Raw genomic sequence first — 16355 nt, forward strand, 5'->3', positions numbered from 1 at the left:
GAGTTTGTGAAGCGCCGTGACCCTTCGAGAGCTCCTGTTGTATGCGATAATCGCGCAGTTGACGCACCGTCTCTTGAGGAAGCCGTGCTTGATGCCGGACGTGTGAATGCAGCCAGCGGCGGTGTTTCTCCGGCGCTTCTGAGACTCGTTCCATCAATAGCAACTCAGACAGGTGTTGTAACGGCGGAAGTACCGCGTATTCGTGCGACGTATGTTGTGCTTACAGCGTAACTGTGCGACACGCGTAATCGCTGCGTCAGACGGCACAACACTCGGAGCGTTCAACACGCAATGTTCATTAGCGACGGTGCAAAGCTTCGCCTCCGTTGCAAGAAAACCGTGTTCGCCGATGACTGGTGCATCAGGAGGCAGTCGATGTCTTCTGAACGCCGCGTCGCCGATGATCTGCACACCGCAAGGCAACTGGTGAGCCATCCAAAAAAATACGCCACCTTCACCTGGCACCACTATGCTGTGTGCTATGAAAATATTGTAGAAAGCGTTCGCGACCACGGAACCTGCTTGTTTTGTGTGCGGCCCCTACAAACGAGGTATCTGGTATTGAGGAATTTTTTATTTTTTTCTGGACGATCGGGAGCATTTCGCAGACCTCGAGGGGTTAGAGTGACTATTTTAAGTTTGAGGTGCACTCCTCTAAGGGTGTTCAAATTTCTATTGCTTGAGATGAAATTCTTAGGCCTTACGGGCTAAAACCGCGTTATATAATCATGAGGCATGCCGCAGTGAGGGACTGCCGGTTCCTTTTGGCCGCCTGGGGTTCTTTAACGTGCACCTGGATATAAGTACGCGTGAAGTTTTATTGCACTTCACACCCATTAAATGCGGCCGCCGTGGCCAGGAATCAAATCCAAGCCTTCATGCTTAGCGGCTAAACGCCGTATTCGCTAAACCACCACGACGGCTGACTGTTGGTCAGCCAACCTGATTAAGAACAACTATTCTGGCCATTATACCGCAAGGTTAAGTAGTACACTTTTGACGGGGACGAAAGGGAACAAGACACGACACTCGCTACACTTCCTGTTCCCTTTGTCCCCGTGAAAAGTGTGCTCCTTCACCATACGGCATAATGATAAGTCACCAACTAGCCCAGCTCTCAACCCTATTGAACTATTCTGGCATACGCCAAAAAGCGAAATGCCTGGTTGGATTTCGTTAGCTTCTGTGACCTCCATGAATTCAAGAGAACTAAAAAAAACTTTCGTGGGTAACGTCTTAGATTCAATACTCGCAAACGTTTCTTTATTCGACTTGAACGAGGGGTAAGGCATGCTTGCTCCATTTGGCGAGTTGCTTCCATCCTTGTTTTTCTGTAGCTTTATCCTTTTCAATAGCCTGCTTATGACGTGACACCGGGCGTCGTCGTGCATGCTTATGGTGACTGTACGGGTCTCTGCCGTTATCTGTTGAACAACGACTGATCTCCCATTTTTGTTAACATAAATGACGTTGAAGGTAGCGCTGAAAAGGTCACTTCTGTCGGGATCGACGCAGTGACGTAATTTGTCCCGAAAGCGTTTGCCAGCGAGATAGAATTTTTCAGAGGAACTGTACACGGCTAAGTTCTGGCGTATCGCGTCCACCGATAAGAGACGCGTTGAACAACGATATGCGGCGAACCGATTAACTCGGCTAATTCAGCGTTTTTGCGTCGAAAAAAAAAATGTACGTGGCGTAAAAGTGAACATAAAGGCGCATGATTTCGGCGACATCACAGCAGGGGCGTCGGCAGAAAAGTTTTTCGGTGGGGGGCACCTTGATCTCAAGTGAGGGACGGGCAGGCACATGTGGTCGAGCGTCATTTTGGGCTCTGTATACCATGGTAAAAAAAAGAGGGAGGGGCACAAGCCCGGTGTGCCCCCCCCCCCCCCCCCGGCTACGCCACTGCATCACAGAATGGCGTCAACAATTCTGCCTCAAAGACAAGACCACTTGCATAAGAAACGAACGTCGTGCCATTTTTGTGCTTTCGAAACAACAGGGTTTCTTACGTACTACAAGATTTTGTCTTGAGACCGCCGTTGATGAGATCATATGCGTCATGCGCAAGAGAAACACCGGTATCTTTGAGTGTATGTGTCATTATTCGCTCAATGTAGTCAATAATGGTAACATATAAATTCACTATAGTAATATTCGCTATACCATACCCACCGTAGTCAGAGATTCGATGACTTCCACCATCACAGTAGTGGAAGGGCTCCAAATTTTTTCATGTCTATCGGTAGATCTAAAATGCTACTTGTGAAAAAACAGAAAAAAAAAACCCGTCAGTATTACGACATATGTATACTAATAAGGAGCTAAATGTAGAATAGCGGCACTGATCTTAGCCTCGAGAGAGACCTTCGAAAAAAGAAACCAATACATTTTGATATTATGTACGAACAGAACAATGTAAGCACTACCGTATAAAAAGCTGGTGATAACGTTGTGAACGTCAAGAAAAGTGCCTGTCTTTCAACCAATTCAGGCGTGCCTCTTTTGAAGTCTAGCGCCACTCTCTTGGGGAACGCGGTACATTGCAACAGTTGACTTTATTGGCTATGTAGTTGCTCTCGCAAAAAACGATCCAGATATGCGCCTTCTTTAATGGGCTGAATACAGTGCTTCCTTTCTCGTTAGCAGGCGCAGGCATTTTAATGCGTATCTGTGACGCGGGCGCAATACTCTGTACCGTGTCTTTCACCGTTTTGTGCGGTATTATCCTGGAGTAAAGATATGCATGCAAGCATTCTGTTTTCGGGAAGAAGAATAGCAAAACCTTAATTAACCGCGCGTCTAGTCCGAGTGGTGTTACTTTGCGAAGTCGGCGCTGCATGCGAGTTAGAGATAGATTCTTGATCAGTTATTTTGATCTGAAACTATACGCAACCCACTCTGGGGAATGGCTATGAATACGGTGTCACGAAGCGAAGAGTAGAAACGGCACTCCTTTCTATCGCGTCTCTTTGTTCGTGCCGCTGGCTTTGTATATGTTTCGCGTAGACGCTCCTTTAAGTGCGGAGCACCTTAGGGTCCCGGGCTTTCGTATGCTGTCGTATGTTGTCGTATGCTGTCGTCGCTTGGCGTAACGCAGGCAAAACCACGTATAAAAATGAAAAAAGAGGAAGCAAGTGAGGAGAGAGAGAAAGAAGGGGGGAAATGGAAAGAAGAATGGAAATAAATACAAATAAAGAGGGAAAAAAAGACAGAAAGCAACTGAAAAAGAGAAAAGGAAGGAAAGAGAAGGAAGAAAGAGAAAACCGAAGAGAAAAGAAGGCTGCCCAGCTGCTCACTTCTTTCAGGCTTGGCGCCACTAGTTCAACTCTGTCTTAATTTTTTCTTTTTTTTTCTGATGCGCTTGAGGGCGCAAGTTAAGGTTGAAGGTTAAGTACTCTTTAACCTTTAGCACCTTAACCTAAAGGTTAAAGTGCTAAATGTTGAGTATACGTTACTGCGTCGTCGGTAGAATGGCCGAGAGGTAACACCTTCAACTGTGCGTGATCCCGCTCTTGGAACATTCGCTGAGCAGGGCAATTTCTAGCGCAGCAGCACTGTAACTTGGGTGCCGTACCCGATTTCTGGCGCAAGCATTGCGGCATAGGCTACAACACATCAAAATTTTCGCTCAGTAGTCCTTGAAGCCGCATATATATGACCGTGTTAGTGCAGCTCAAAAGAATGTCGTTTTCGCATCATAGGAATTTGAGTTTCACTCCTTCAAGGTATAGAAGTGAACGTATGAGCGAACTTCGATCACTGCGCTCACACAATATCGTGCTACGCACGTATGCAACCTCGATACCAGCGTCTTATGCATTTTAAGGGGCTTATCACACTCTACTCGCCAACTCAGATGTTTATTTGACTTTTGCCACGCTGCACACTTCGGGTTCGTCATTCCAAGCACTATCGATCAGGCCAGACGTAACGCTAGCTGTTTCTACGATGTTTGACCGCCGATGCGTGTTTAAAGTGATGCGCGTTTCACTCATATACATGTCATGCATGTTTCAGGAACAACTCAACGGTTCATATACGTGCGCTGAATTCTCGATAGGCGTAGCAATAGTCTCAAGGGCGCTGACAGCATTATGCGCTGGAAGTGCATGGCTAGCGTTGAAAACGCGAGCGCAGCTTTGTCATGATCTATCATGACGTTCGCCGTTTCGAAAATGATGAATTTCGTGATCTGTCGCCAAGCGGTATCGTGCCGCAGTTGGCGGCGGCGACCGCGCCTTCTATAGGGACTCGGTGGTTGTGAAACACTGAAGCTGAATACAGTGCAACCTCGGTGATACGATCACAGCTCATACGAATTTCGAGGTGATACGGATTTTTCGTTGGTCCCGGCCATGGCCCATTGGCCTGCAGTGTAATGGAGTACGGTTGTTGCGAATCGATTTTCACCCAGCGACGTTTGATACGAACGTACGCTACCACCCAGGTACGAAGTGGTGCTGTCCGCGCTGTCGCGAAGACGCGCCAAGCACGTGCGAGCGCGGGAACGCAAGCGTGGGCATGCGCGCCGCACCGCCAAATCGTCAGAATCACGGTGTAAGCAAAACACACTTCTAAACGTGGACAATGACCGAAAGAAGGCGAGGGCGGTCTTGGCGAAGGAGTCAGGCCTCACAACGTCAACATGCGCGACCGTTGAGGTCGCACTTGTGCGGGCACGGTCGTACATCTCCCAAACAACATCCCCAACACATACGAGATAACAAAATCATAACACAGGACCGTGGTTCCAAAGACTCCGGTGTCATGCAAAAAGACATACTAAAAATTTGGAAGGGGCTACTGCTGTGGCGGGCCACAACGCACCTGGTTCATAAATTAAATACGCGCCTACGTGCCGTATATCTCCGAGTGCTGGTATAATTACCGACATCTAAAAACTTGACTGAAAATCATTCAGGATTCTTCCTGACGTTTGCTGCTGCCCTGAAAAACAATAAATGAAAATGTACGCCAGCTTTCTTTTGTCGCTTGCTAATTTTCCATGCTTTCTGGTCATACGAGTTTCGGATGATACGAATATTTTTTGTGGTCCCGTGAGATTCGTATCACCGAGGTTTCACTGTATACAGTGTCGCCGGTTCGATTTCCGGCCGCTGATAGTGTGCTTGGGCGCGCGTTCCCGGAGCACAGTTGATCGAAATAATTCATTAGCTTTCCGAGAAAGTGCCTGCCGTGTTGATCGTGTTTTGCTTTTAGAAATTAAACCTCGATGGCCAAATAAACAATTCGAAACATTATTTCGGGCACAACATTATGATGGTCACAGTCGTTGCTGGAGAAGCGAGCGACGCAGTTCTGAACATGTTCCATCGTAAGTATGCTGCACAGTAGGAGCGGGGGAGGGGGGGGGGGAGGGGGTTCTTTAGTGATGTCATACTTGGGGCTAGTTGTTCTTCGGCGCATGCTCAAATGGGCAGTCCACCTAGTGGGCTGTTACAGAAGCCCAATTAAGGGTGATTTAGGGGGGTTCTCCTGCAGTACTCCTAAGGCTTGCCGCATCTTACTAAAAAACCTAGAACGCCCGGCGGGACTTTCTGAAGGTTTCCACTAAAAAAACTTAGCAAGCTTTACGCTCCGCTTACGATGTTCATTGAATGCTTATTGGACTAAGTTAGTTAGTTATAAAAATAAATGACTAGATGTTCGTACTATTGTATATTTAATTAGTCGAACGTTTTCTAAAACAAAGCACTACATAGGTTTAAAAAGCTTGTCTAACTTAAACCTCTCTGACTCTGCCTCTCTTTCTCTTTTAAAATAATGGACCGAGATGTGATTTGGGATAATGTATAGACAGCGATAAAACACACTGAATATTATTCCTGCGTTCAGATGTTCAAACACGGTATAAAATAATGTCTCAATTCCAGTGGAAATCACTGGTAAATATAAGTAAACGCTATCAGCAATAAATATGACTGAATATAGTGTAATTTATATCTCTGTCTTTGTGTCTTTTTTAAATGGAAGTGAATGGAGAAATAGCTTCTTCGTATATTTCCGGAGACGCCATCTCACTTCGAATTGGTACATCCTGTGTCAGCTAAAGGACCATCTAATTTTTTTTTACTCTTTCTTGATAAGCCTTTATCGTCCTTGCAAGAGAATGTGTGCCCATAGCGACACGGCTTAAAGGGCTGAAGCAGCTGAAAGCGTCCGAAATGAGGCCACTAGAAAACCTTGCACTTCGCGTCGTCCTATGATACCTGTCCGAAACGCGAGCATCTAATGAATGCATTGGCTACCTCGTCGTCTTCGGCTTTGTCTTGTGCGCCCGGGGATCAGTGGATTCATGCCAAGGTGTGTATACCATCATTAAAACAATGTTTAAGCCTTGTAATTGCTGCGCGTGTCACTCACTTAGATCGCGTATCACTTTTCGCGGAGGTGAGTGGTGGGAAAAACAAGTGACGGATTAGCTTTGATGTCGCGCGTAAATAGGGGAGAGGGGGTGGCATTCTTAAAGCGTCCATGACCCTGGATAAATGATTGCCGTGAGGATGGATAGCACACCTTCAGCCCAATTAAGCGTTGAAGTCAAAACAGTTCGGTTCAAAAGCCGGTCACTCTGCCGAAATTAATTGGCCCGCCTTCAAAGGCTCGGCCGCTGCTGCACTGCCATCAGCGACATTGTCTCAGCTTGAAAGCAATAATATTCTACAATATAATGAGTTCAAGAGGCTCCTCAAGTACACACTGTTTCTTTTCAACTTGACGTTTATGTAGTATCGCATGCAGCTTCGGCGGCTGATATCAGACTATGATTGCACTGCATTTAAAAACCTGACTTCGTAATAAAGTGCGTTTCTGGGAAGGCGAAGGTGTAGGTCGATAAGAGTTTTGCCCTATGCAAAGTAAGCACTTTTTTGAACACCGATTATGGAGCTTACAGTCGCCGAATAAATATCTGAAGTAGCGCTTTTGCCGCCTTGCGATGTCATTTTGCAAACAAGGAAGCTATCACGCGGTGATTTTCTTTCTGATGCGAGACTGTTGTGCCATCACCGAGCTTACATTGTTCAGTGCTCGCCTACATACTCGCGAGTGAACAAAGTCAATCGATTTTACCTTAAATTTTCTTCAGTTACGAACTGATGAGTCGATGAATAAAAAAAAAAGTTTCTCACGAATCCCGTGAGCGCTTTGGGGTCATACTCGCTCTTCACTATAGATTTACGCCCACATAAAAAAAAGTATTCTTTTTTATGTAGCGGCCGTGTCACGTCATTCTCTCTTTCGCTCAGGCACAGTATTCTTTTAAGTGTGATTACCGTCAGAGCGTTTCCTACAGAAATTGCCGTTAACGTGTACATTGTGTCGCGGCATACATTCAAAATGAAAATTGCGGGCCGCTACTTCGTTCTTCTGAAATTTGCACCCCCTGCCGGCTTTCAACTGCTTTGTGTCTTAAGGATCCCCAGTGTTCCTCGAGCTGACATGATTTCCGGCCTTTTACGGGAGAGAAGATCTCGTGAGCTTGGCCTCACAGCTCATCAGCCCAGAAAACTATTCGAGCCCTTCTGGAGGTTCTCGAAGACAACTGACTTAAGCGCTGGTCTGTAGATGTTGACGTCTGCGTTATTTGTTTTTTTTTCTTTCCTCTTTTCTTTCCTCTTTCTTTCCCCCTTCTCTTCACTTCCTCTGTTTCCCGCTTCCGGAAGGAGCACGTAGGCGTTGTGCCCCTTTAGGTGGCAGTTGTCAGCCTGTTCCCTCCCTATTTCCTCTGTGTGTTCGTGTTTTCTATTTATTCAAACCAAATAATAATAATAATAATAATAATAATAATAATAATAATAATAATAATAATAATAATAATAATAATAATAATAATAATAATAATAATAATAATAATAATAATAATAATAATAATACGCTGCACTGTGCATGTGAATAGTGAATAATGCGCACTCGCGTTTTCTCTCTCTTTTACCGCCTCATTCTCCTCCCACGTGTAGGTTACCAGACTGGACTGTCTAAATCTCTCTGCCCTTCCATCGGTCCCGCCATCTACCGTCATTGGTTGTTATAACAAACCGTTCGCGCAGCTCTGTTACGTTATTTGCTGACGAGGCATTGGTACCCTGGGGTACAGGCTAGAATTCGTATAGCACGAGGTGTGTCAAGCCCTATACAACGAGGTGGGCCTGTATTGAGCCAATGACATACTGGTGTTTCATGAATACCTCATTTGCCTTTCATAGCCTCAACAGCATGAGATTCGAGGTCTTGCCAACCACACCATCAATGCAGTCAACAAAGTTATGTGCGTAGTTAGTATCACACGTTTCGTTACCAGCTTGCACATGTTACTGGCTATTCACTTAAGCGAAAAACAACTTTGTTCTTTTGACGTGCCGAGTGCTAATCGAATTCCATCACTGACTGCAGCTTTCATGACCCTAACATGTTAATGCTGAGCTCATAAATTAAGACAGTCAAACAATTTGCTTTCTATTGCCGATAGCACTTGTTTCTTTGGCATAAAAAAGAAAAGTTAGTTGATACCAACAGACCAAAGCATGTGCTCAGCCGTGTCCAAGAATGCGACTACTTCATCAGCATTGGTATTCGCAAACAGGTCGCTCATCCATTTTATTAAACAGCGCTTTTGCTTGCACCGCATCCCTCTTGCTTGCTTGCGCCGATCCCCTCAGTCCAACGACTCCTTTTGCTCAGTCTTGAGCTTCTGTATTGTCTACACTTTCAGTGCCTGCTCGTAGAAGTGTAGGTATTTATTGAGAAAAGAGCTTGAGGCAGGTTTTTTTTCCTGTGGGCCACGAAGACCTCGGAGTGAAAAATCTACGCAGAATGTCGTTTGGGAGTTGTATATGGGATGCGTAATGGTAGAGCTTCACCGTCGGAAAGTTTATGGTTGCGGCCTTCCTTGAAACGTTGTTTTCGGGCAGAATCGGCTCGACGTCTTGTCTTTAGCGTTCGTCAGCGTCTGAAACGGCCCAACGAAATGCACATCCCGCGATCATCGAAACGCGTGTCTGGCATTAAATTTTCGCGAAGTCGGAATTTTTTAGATGCGTGCAATGCTCCATGTCGGCTTTAGACGTTGTCTTTGAGAGGGCATTTAATCCATCATCACGGAATATTTAATTTAGGCTTTCAGGGAAAGTGTTCTCCTCTTACTCTTTTTTTTTGCATCGCCGGCAAAACGCATGCATTACCTTCATAGATATCACATTCACAATCTGCAAGCGTGGGTGTGTTGCCCTGTCGGTGAGACACTCGCATTTTGAGCGCGGAGCCCCATTTCGATACCAAGCGCAGCCAAGAACAGTTATTTTCTTTTCTTTTATACATTTTATTTCATTATGGCGATTCGTCCTACCTGACAGAGGGGCGGACGGACAGACACATATATATAGTTTTCTCATTAAGTCGGCACAGCAGTGCTTGCGCTTTTAAAAAAACAGAGTGCTTACATCGCTCCATTATGAGTACGCCGATTTAATGAACTGTTGCATAATTTGCTCATGCAACTTGCTTTTCATTGTAATTCTTGCTCTAACGTGGTCTCGTAGACCTTTCAAGAGCTTCGGCATCAACATTCAGGAACCTTCAGCACTTGCTAGATTGTGAGGGAGACTATCACTTGTAGTAAGATGGTGAAATATGAGCGTGCTAGCAACATGAAGAGGCGGGCGAGTGAGGATGTGTTAGTTTCGGCGCCGAACAAGTGCAAGCCCCTCTGTGTGAAGGTCAACAATTGAAAAAAAAAAAAACCAAAACCAAAAAACTAAAGCGTCCGTAATGCAAAACTTAGAGGTCTGGGAATGGCACTCACAGGTGCTCTCCCTTTTATATACGTTCTCGGCTTTCGTGTTTCGCGCACTACTTTAAGCCACGTAGAAAGGCGCGCGTGGTTGAGATCTAATCCGTCAGCTGCCGCACCGAGCCACATCCAATGGTTTTCTAACATGTAACTGCCGTTTACACTTATAACGAGTGAATTATATGACTCCAATTTTAACTTATGGCATACCTTAATGTCGACTCTGTCGTATACAACCCTTAGATTAACCCATTGCACCCCTTTAATATACGTTTTTATTTTTATCAGGGTTATCGGACAACTCGCACCGGCGCTAGACAGGGTGATCGGGAAGATAGCTTAGACTGTCGCTCGGTGCTCCTGCCACTAAAAAAGGGACGAAATACTGTCAGATCATGCTCTATAGACTACGCGCAGGTGTTTGTTGCCTGCACATAAGTAGTGATTTAAATGGTTCCTTAAGAGAGACAGAGAGAAGAGGAAGGCGGGGAAGCTATTCAGATGGTAGTATCCGGTATGCTACCCTGCACTGGGGTGCGGAAATACTGGACTGGAAAGAGAGAGAGAGAAAAAATATGCATTGCAAACAAGTCGTCGGCCATGCGGGATGCTCGCGTGGTGATTTGTTTGCAGACGGAATAAGCAGTTTTTTAATAAAGATAAAGTAAAGTGAGTACACCTGCCGTGCTAATTGTCGACAAAAGATTCTGTGCGAGTGAACCGTCATTTCGCTTTTAGCCCTTTGCGACACGTGTCCTCCCTCATTCGGACACTAACCGGGCGGGGAGGACATTGCGCTTAGTCGTGATTCCACCGGTGGTAAAAAAAATGGCGCCGCTGTACTCTCCGAGTACTTTATGTCATAGGGTGGGCAGCAACTGAATATTAGAATTTTGTGGCAACAACAGTTCAAAACTCTTAGGGAAAAGGCTTGTGTGACTGGTAGTATTTGCGTACCCACCATATTGGATAGATTCAAGAGCTCCCTTTGAAACATTTATGCCTATTGGATGGAATATAGCGAACTTGTCAATCACACACGGCTTTCTATATTTTCTTTCTCTTGGGGACCGCAAGTTTGACTGACTTATATAAAGTCTGAGTTCATCGAAATGATGAACTGCCGCATTGAAATTCTATACCGCTAAATTTCGATTACTTCTTCGCCGTCTCCGCGCAATTCTCGTTTAATCTAACATTAAGTGGTTGCTCAGCTTCGCTTGTGACAAAGTGAACATTCCAGCATCTAAAGAACGCTTGAACTGGTGTAGTTAAAACTAGATTTTATACGATGGACACGATCACTTCCGGTGCTTTTAACTATGACGACACTTTGAAGGTGTTTTCAAGTCTTGCATAATGGACGACAACAAGCCATGTTGGCGGTAGACTGAGCGTTTCCTGGTGGTTCACTGAGGGAAAGAAAAAGAGTATGCGTTACTCTTTTCGGTGTGTCCTGTCTTTCCACGTATATGACTCTCTTTAACGAAAGGCATTAACTCTCTTTTGGGTCACGTGACCCTCCGACGAGAGTGTAATGATCTCCAAAGAGAGTTCACTTGTCTCTTAAGAGAGAGTCATAGACGTGGCAAATCAGGGCTCGTTTAAAGAGTCAAATGATTATTTTTTTTTTCATAGAGTGTACTAACACGCCTTTAAAGTTTCTATTACGGCGATAGGTGACCCCTGTACTTTTGTAGACGCTAAGGGCGCTCGCCGCTTGCTACTATCGGATAGTACTTACGGAGCTATTTGTGTCAGGGAGCGCATTGGAGTATTCGGTTATAAATGGTAGCCGTTATTTGGTTATAAATGCCAGCGGCTCGCTGGGCTGTGCTTTGTGATAAATGAACTTTCTTCCGTAAGCTGGAGTTTCCGCTCGCATAGGAATTCTGTAATCTAATTCACAGAAAGTGTAGTCGAGTATCGCCTATATCTGTAGTACAGATCGCGAAAAAGCAGAAGTGACTGGTACTTCTACAACTTCACGACTCCGAGATTTCACGCGGTGTCGCGGCAGTTCCGCGCATCGCATTCACGCTAGGCCTACGCGGTGCGTTCTGCGCATATATCAAGCGCGTAGGGATGCCAAAGAGAGCTTCGTTGCGATACTGATGGGATGGCGTTTTTCATAGCCCCGAAAATGAGATTAACAATCGATGCTGGCTGCAGCGTGAACTGCAGTGATGCATGGTCCGAAAACGTCAGGCAGCGTTTCTTGCGAACAGGTTCTGCTCGCTCCGACCGTTTCTATTCAGGCCAGAATCAACATGCAACACCCAACTGCGCGTGGGCAGCGGCGCAGTGCGCCTAATTAAATAATGGCTCGGCGTAACGATCTCGCCATAAATTATAACGTAATGGTGGTACCAAACGTTGTGTCCTAAATGACAAGTTAAGGCTAGGAAATAGAGCTTTGTGGCGGGAACTTCGTATCATAGTTATTTGTTTATGCGGGCATTCCGTTTATAGAAAAACATTAGCAGCGCAAGACGAATGGAGGCGCTACGTTTTATTTGGCGTTGTATTTGCGTCACATCGCACGAGCAGTATGCACACACAGTCTTCTGGCTGGAACAAAATTGGGTGTAGGAGAACTATGTACACGCACATTCTCTCCAGGCACTTAGTTGTTCAGCATTTCGGACCGTAATTAACGCGGATAAATTATTGCACCACCCTACTGAAACATTCTGTACAAAATTACAGTAGTTCCATATGTTTCCTTACGGAATTGATAGAGAGTCCATATATTTACCATATATTTCTGTAAAAACCTTACAGGAACATATTAAATTATCGGAATGGCATGCAGAACGTTTCGGTAAGGTAACCCGTCCTTTACGCCTTTGCGTATCGGCAAGTTAATTTTGTTAGCTCACTCGGCTGCATTTCCTGACAACGTTCATTTATACGAAATCTAGAGTGGTCAGTCGAATCGAAGCCATAAATTTTTCTGAAACTTTGGAGACTAGCCGAATCAAAGCGGCGATGATGAAATAACGGCATAGCGAACCTTGAGTGAAATCCTTCCTCTCGACCAACACAGTTTTCGTTTGCAGTCTGTAGCGGCGTGTTCGGTTTCGCCACTCAACCAATTGAGCCATAGTGTGGTTTCGAGCGCCAGCGACTACGGCAAAATTTCTTGAGTATCCATCCCGCTACGCGGAAGCAAAATACAAAAGCGAGTGCTTGCTTTGAAAGTCGGTTACAAATGGATAGTCTCTGCCGCAATGTTGCGCCTGGTTGCGCACGGCGTTTTGCGTATAGGAGCGCCGCATGTCCAATTACCTACTGTGCCAACTGTCCGGGCTGCAAAGAATGCACGAAACGCCTTGCTTGCTTGCTTACTCCTTGAGCGCGAGGTAATTAACGGTCAGTGGTTCGCGTATCTTCCACAATATTTACGCGCCTTCCCGAGCGGAGACGTTCGCTGGGAAGGCGAGGAAGGAAGGAGACGGCCACCGCAAACAAAGCTGATTTTCTACGGCGCTTGGAGTTAATTATCATCGCGCTCGTTCATAAGAGGCAGCAAGCAGTGGAACACTACGTCTCCGAAGCTCGTGTTTTTAAGCTATTTCTCTTACGGGTTGTATAGCGGCGCTTTAGTCTTTATATTGTCCTCGCAAGCATCTTAATTGCCTTTCAGTATAAACACGCTGCTGTTGAGAGGTCTTTTCATAATTATGAAACGGCGCCACGAAATAAAACAAAATCATTGAGGAATACGCGAAACGCAAGTTCCGATGGTTTGTGTTTCGGCGCTCGTGTTTCGTGTGTTCCTCAGCGATTTCGTTTTATTTCGTCACGGCATTTCGTAATTACGAATCCATACCAAATCGCCCAATTGTCAGTCCTACTTATAGTTCTTTTGCGCACGTGTGTGGCAATATATCTTGCATGCGTTGACGTGGACTTATGTTGTTGTGCTAGAGATCCGCAGAATGCACGGTCCATTGCAACAGCGTTTCGAAACTTTTGTTCTTTTCAATATTCAAATGCTTCTGTGCAAAAATGTAAAAAGCCAGGAGGGTAAAGTTATGGAGGTCAACCAAACGAGCGTCTGGTTTTATACCCTGCAGAGTGGTAAGAAAATGGAGAATAGAGGGATGAAAACGGGGAGAGAGTGAGAACAGCGCGGACGCGAAAAGAGGCACATCAGCAGTACACAACCGGTTACGTAACTACCTACTCCATTCGCATCTCTAAATCCTCTTTAATGAGAACAGACAGTAATGCCAATGAAAGTATAGGAGATGTTATTTGTAGTAATTGGGATATAAATGTGAAGAAAGTAAAGTGGACTAAAAGATAACTTGCCGGCGGCAAGTTATCTTTTCGTCCACTTTATAAGTTATCTTTTTCTCCACTTTACTTTCTTCACATTTATATTCCAGTTATTACAAATAACATCTCCTATACGTTCCTTGGCATTATTGTCTGTTAGTTCTAATCAATGTTGTGTCCAACAAAGACAAACGAACCCATAAAAGTCACCTTCTTTCCTTTAAACCCTCTTTAGGCCCTAAACAACTTAGCATCACATTCTTTAACCATTCTTTCTCCGTTATAAAGTAGAAAGGCTTGTTTATGTATCAAACTCGGAGTATTAACTGGGACTCTGGATCTTTGGATGATAATAATAATTTGTGAGGTTTTACATGCCAAAACCACGATATTTCAAGAGACGCCGTAGTGGAGGGCTCCGAAAATTTCGACCAGCTGGGTATTTTTTTTTTAATTCACCTAAATCTAAATACGCGAGTGTCTAGCATCTTGCCTCCATCAAAATGCTGCTGCGGCGAGGATTCGATCCCACGACCTTCGGGTCAGCAGTCAAGCACCATAACCGCTAGACCACCGCGTTGGGTTGATCTTCGGATGACGTTAACTTCATGCCTGAAGGAGTGAACGAAAGAAGGGAGGTTTAAGGGCTCGTTTTTTTTGTAATTGGTAGAGGATCGGACGCGTTATTCGAAGTTTGGAGCTTCGGTCCCTGCCGGCGACAAGTTCTTTTCGCCCACTTTAGTTTCTTCACGTTTATATTATAATTACTACGAGATTACGTCCCCTATACTTCCCTTGGGTGGATTGTCTGCTGTTTCTCATTACCGTTATGCCCAAGGGAAGTATTTCAAGAAGAAAAGAAGGAAAAAACAGACGAGAAGAGATCCACGTTTTGAATGCCTTTCAAGGATTGTTATAACGAACAGTCTTTCGAAACTTCTCACTCACGGCTTCTAGAAGACTGCGTCGGTGGGTCGAATGGGTCCCGGTGTCGGCGGCCCGAGTCGGAATAAAAAACTCCGGAGCTCTGTCGCTAGGCGAGAGATGGCGCTGCACTTCTTTCCTCCCTTGTATGACGGACCTTGTCTCCTGCTGCCCCGCTGCTTGGCACTGCTCGCACCGCGCGAGGTCCAAGTTTTGTTTGCACCGGGCTCTCGGAACTCGTTTTTATATCCCTACATGGGTCGACTGCACGCCTCTGCGCGAGTGACGTCACCGTGACACGTGACCCCTACCTGTCGCGCTCATTGGTGCTCGAGCGCGGGGGCGTCGTCCAATCGCCGAAGCGCTCGCGGTCGTGTCGGCGCGCCTTTGACTCCTCTTATTGGGTGCGTTTTCTCGTTTTTTTCGCTTTTCCGGTGCACGCTAAAGTTTGCCGTCGCGAGATGCTTGCGCGCGAACCACGCTGCGTCACTCTATTTGTTTACCCAACGTGCGTTCCTTTTTTTAATCTTTTCCGCATCACTTGGATATACGTACGATACGTTCAAGTAAAGGACGACCAAGTTCTTTCTCGATGCAAAACTCGTGGGTAAGCTTTGACCAGCTCGGCACTAGCGGTTAAAAAAATGACTAGTAGTAAGAGAAAGTTTTATTGCGGCTAGCTGTTTCACATGTCAGTTAGAAGTGTCAAAACAGGAAAAAAGAATATGGATTGGTTCAGAGTTTATGGTATGAATAATGATACCCGAGTTTTATGATGAATACGCCCCTCAGAAAACTCAGTGCAAATAATTAGCGCGCTGTGGAAAAAAAAAGACCTGCTTTCTGTAGTATTTTGCCTTCGGTTAATTTTGATAATTTTTCTGTAGTATGCAAATGGGAAGGGAGTTTAATTATCTATTCTCTTGCCGTTGATAACACGCCAATTAGGTTCCATACTGTATTGTGTCTTTGCACCTAAACTTGCTGCGTAATTAAACTGATAGTGTAATCAGAAATCGAAAGAAGAAAGGGTCGTGAGGTTAACGCTATTGTCATAAATAAAATATTGCGTATTTGCTGAAAAGCTTTAGATTTTTTATAATAAGAATGTACAGATACTCTTTAAAAATACGTAATCGTATTGCTGTTCTCTGAGGCAAAGATTTATATTTTTAATTGTTTTATAATTATATGGGCTACGTATAAATTTGGCTGCATATACGTCCTATGCTTTTGATTTCAATTTTGCAGTAGCCTCTGCAGCATACTTTCGCGTGGCTGAAGAAGGCGTTGGTGGATTAGGACGCTGAAATTAGTGTGCTGTCTAAAATAT

General features: G+C 45.1%; 1 protein-coding gene across 1 annotated transcript in view; it reads right to left on the reverse strand.

Moving 5' to 3' along the window:
* Positions 1-15221, reverse strand: part of LOC119393636 (RYamide neuropeptides-like) — a 54717-nt gene extending 39496 nt beyond the window's left edge. Inside the window, exon 1 of the mRNA XM_037660744.2 lies at positions 15047-15221. The gene's annotated coding sequence lies outside the window, so the exon portion shown is untranslated. The remainder of the gene's footprint in view (positions 1-15046) is intronic.
* Between the last annotated feature and the right edge of the window lie 1134 nt (positions 15222-16355).

The sequence above is a fragment of the Rhipicephalus sanguineus genome, chromosome 5 (genome assembly GCF_013339695.2).
Source record: "Rhipicephalus sanguineus isolate Rsan-2018 chromosome 5, BIME_Rsan_1.4, whole genome shotgun sequence".
Lineage (NCBI taxonomy): Eukaryota > Metazoa > Arthropoda > Arachnida > Ixodida > Ixodidae > Rhipicephalus > Rhipicephalus sanguineus.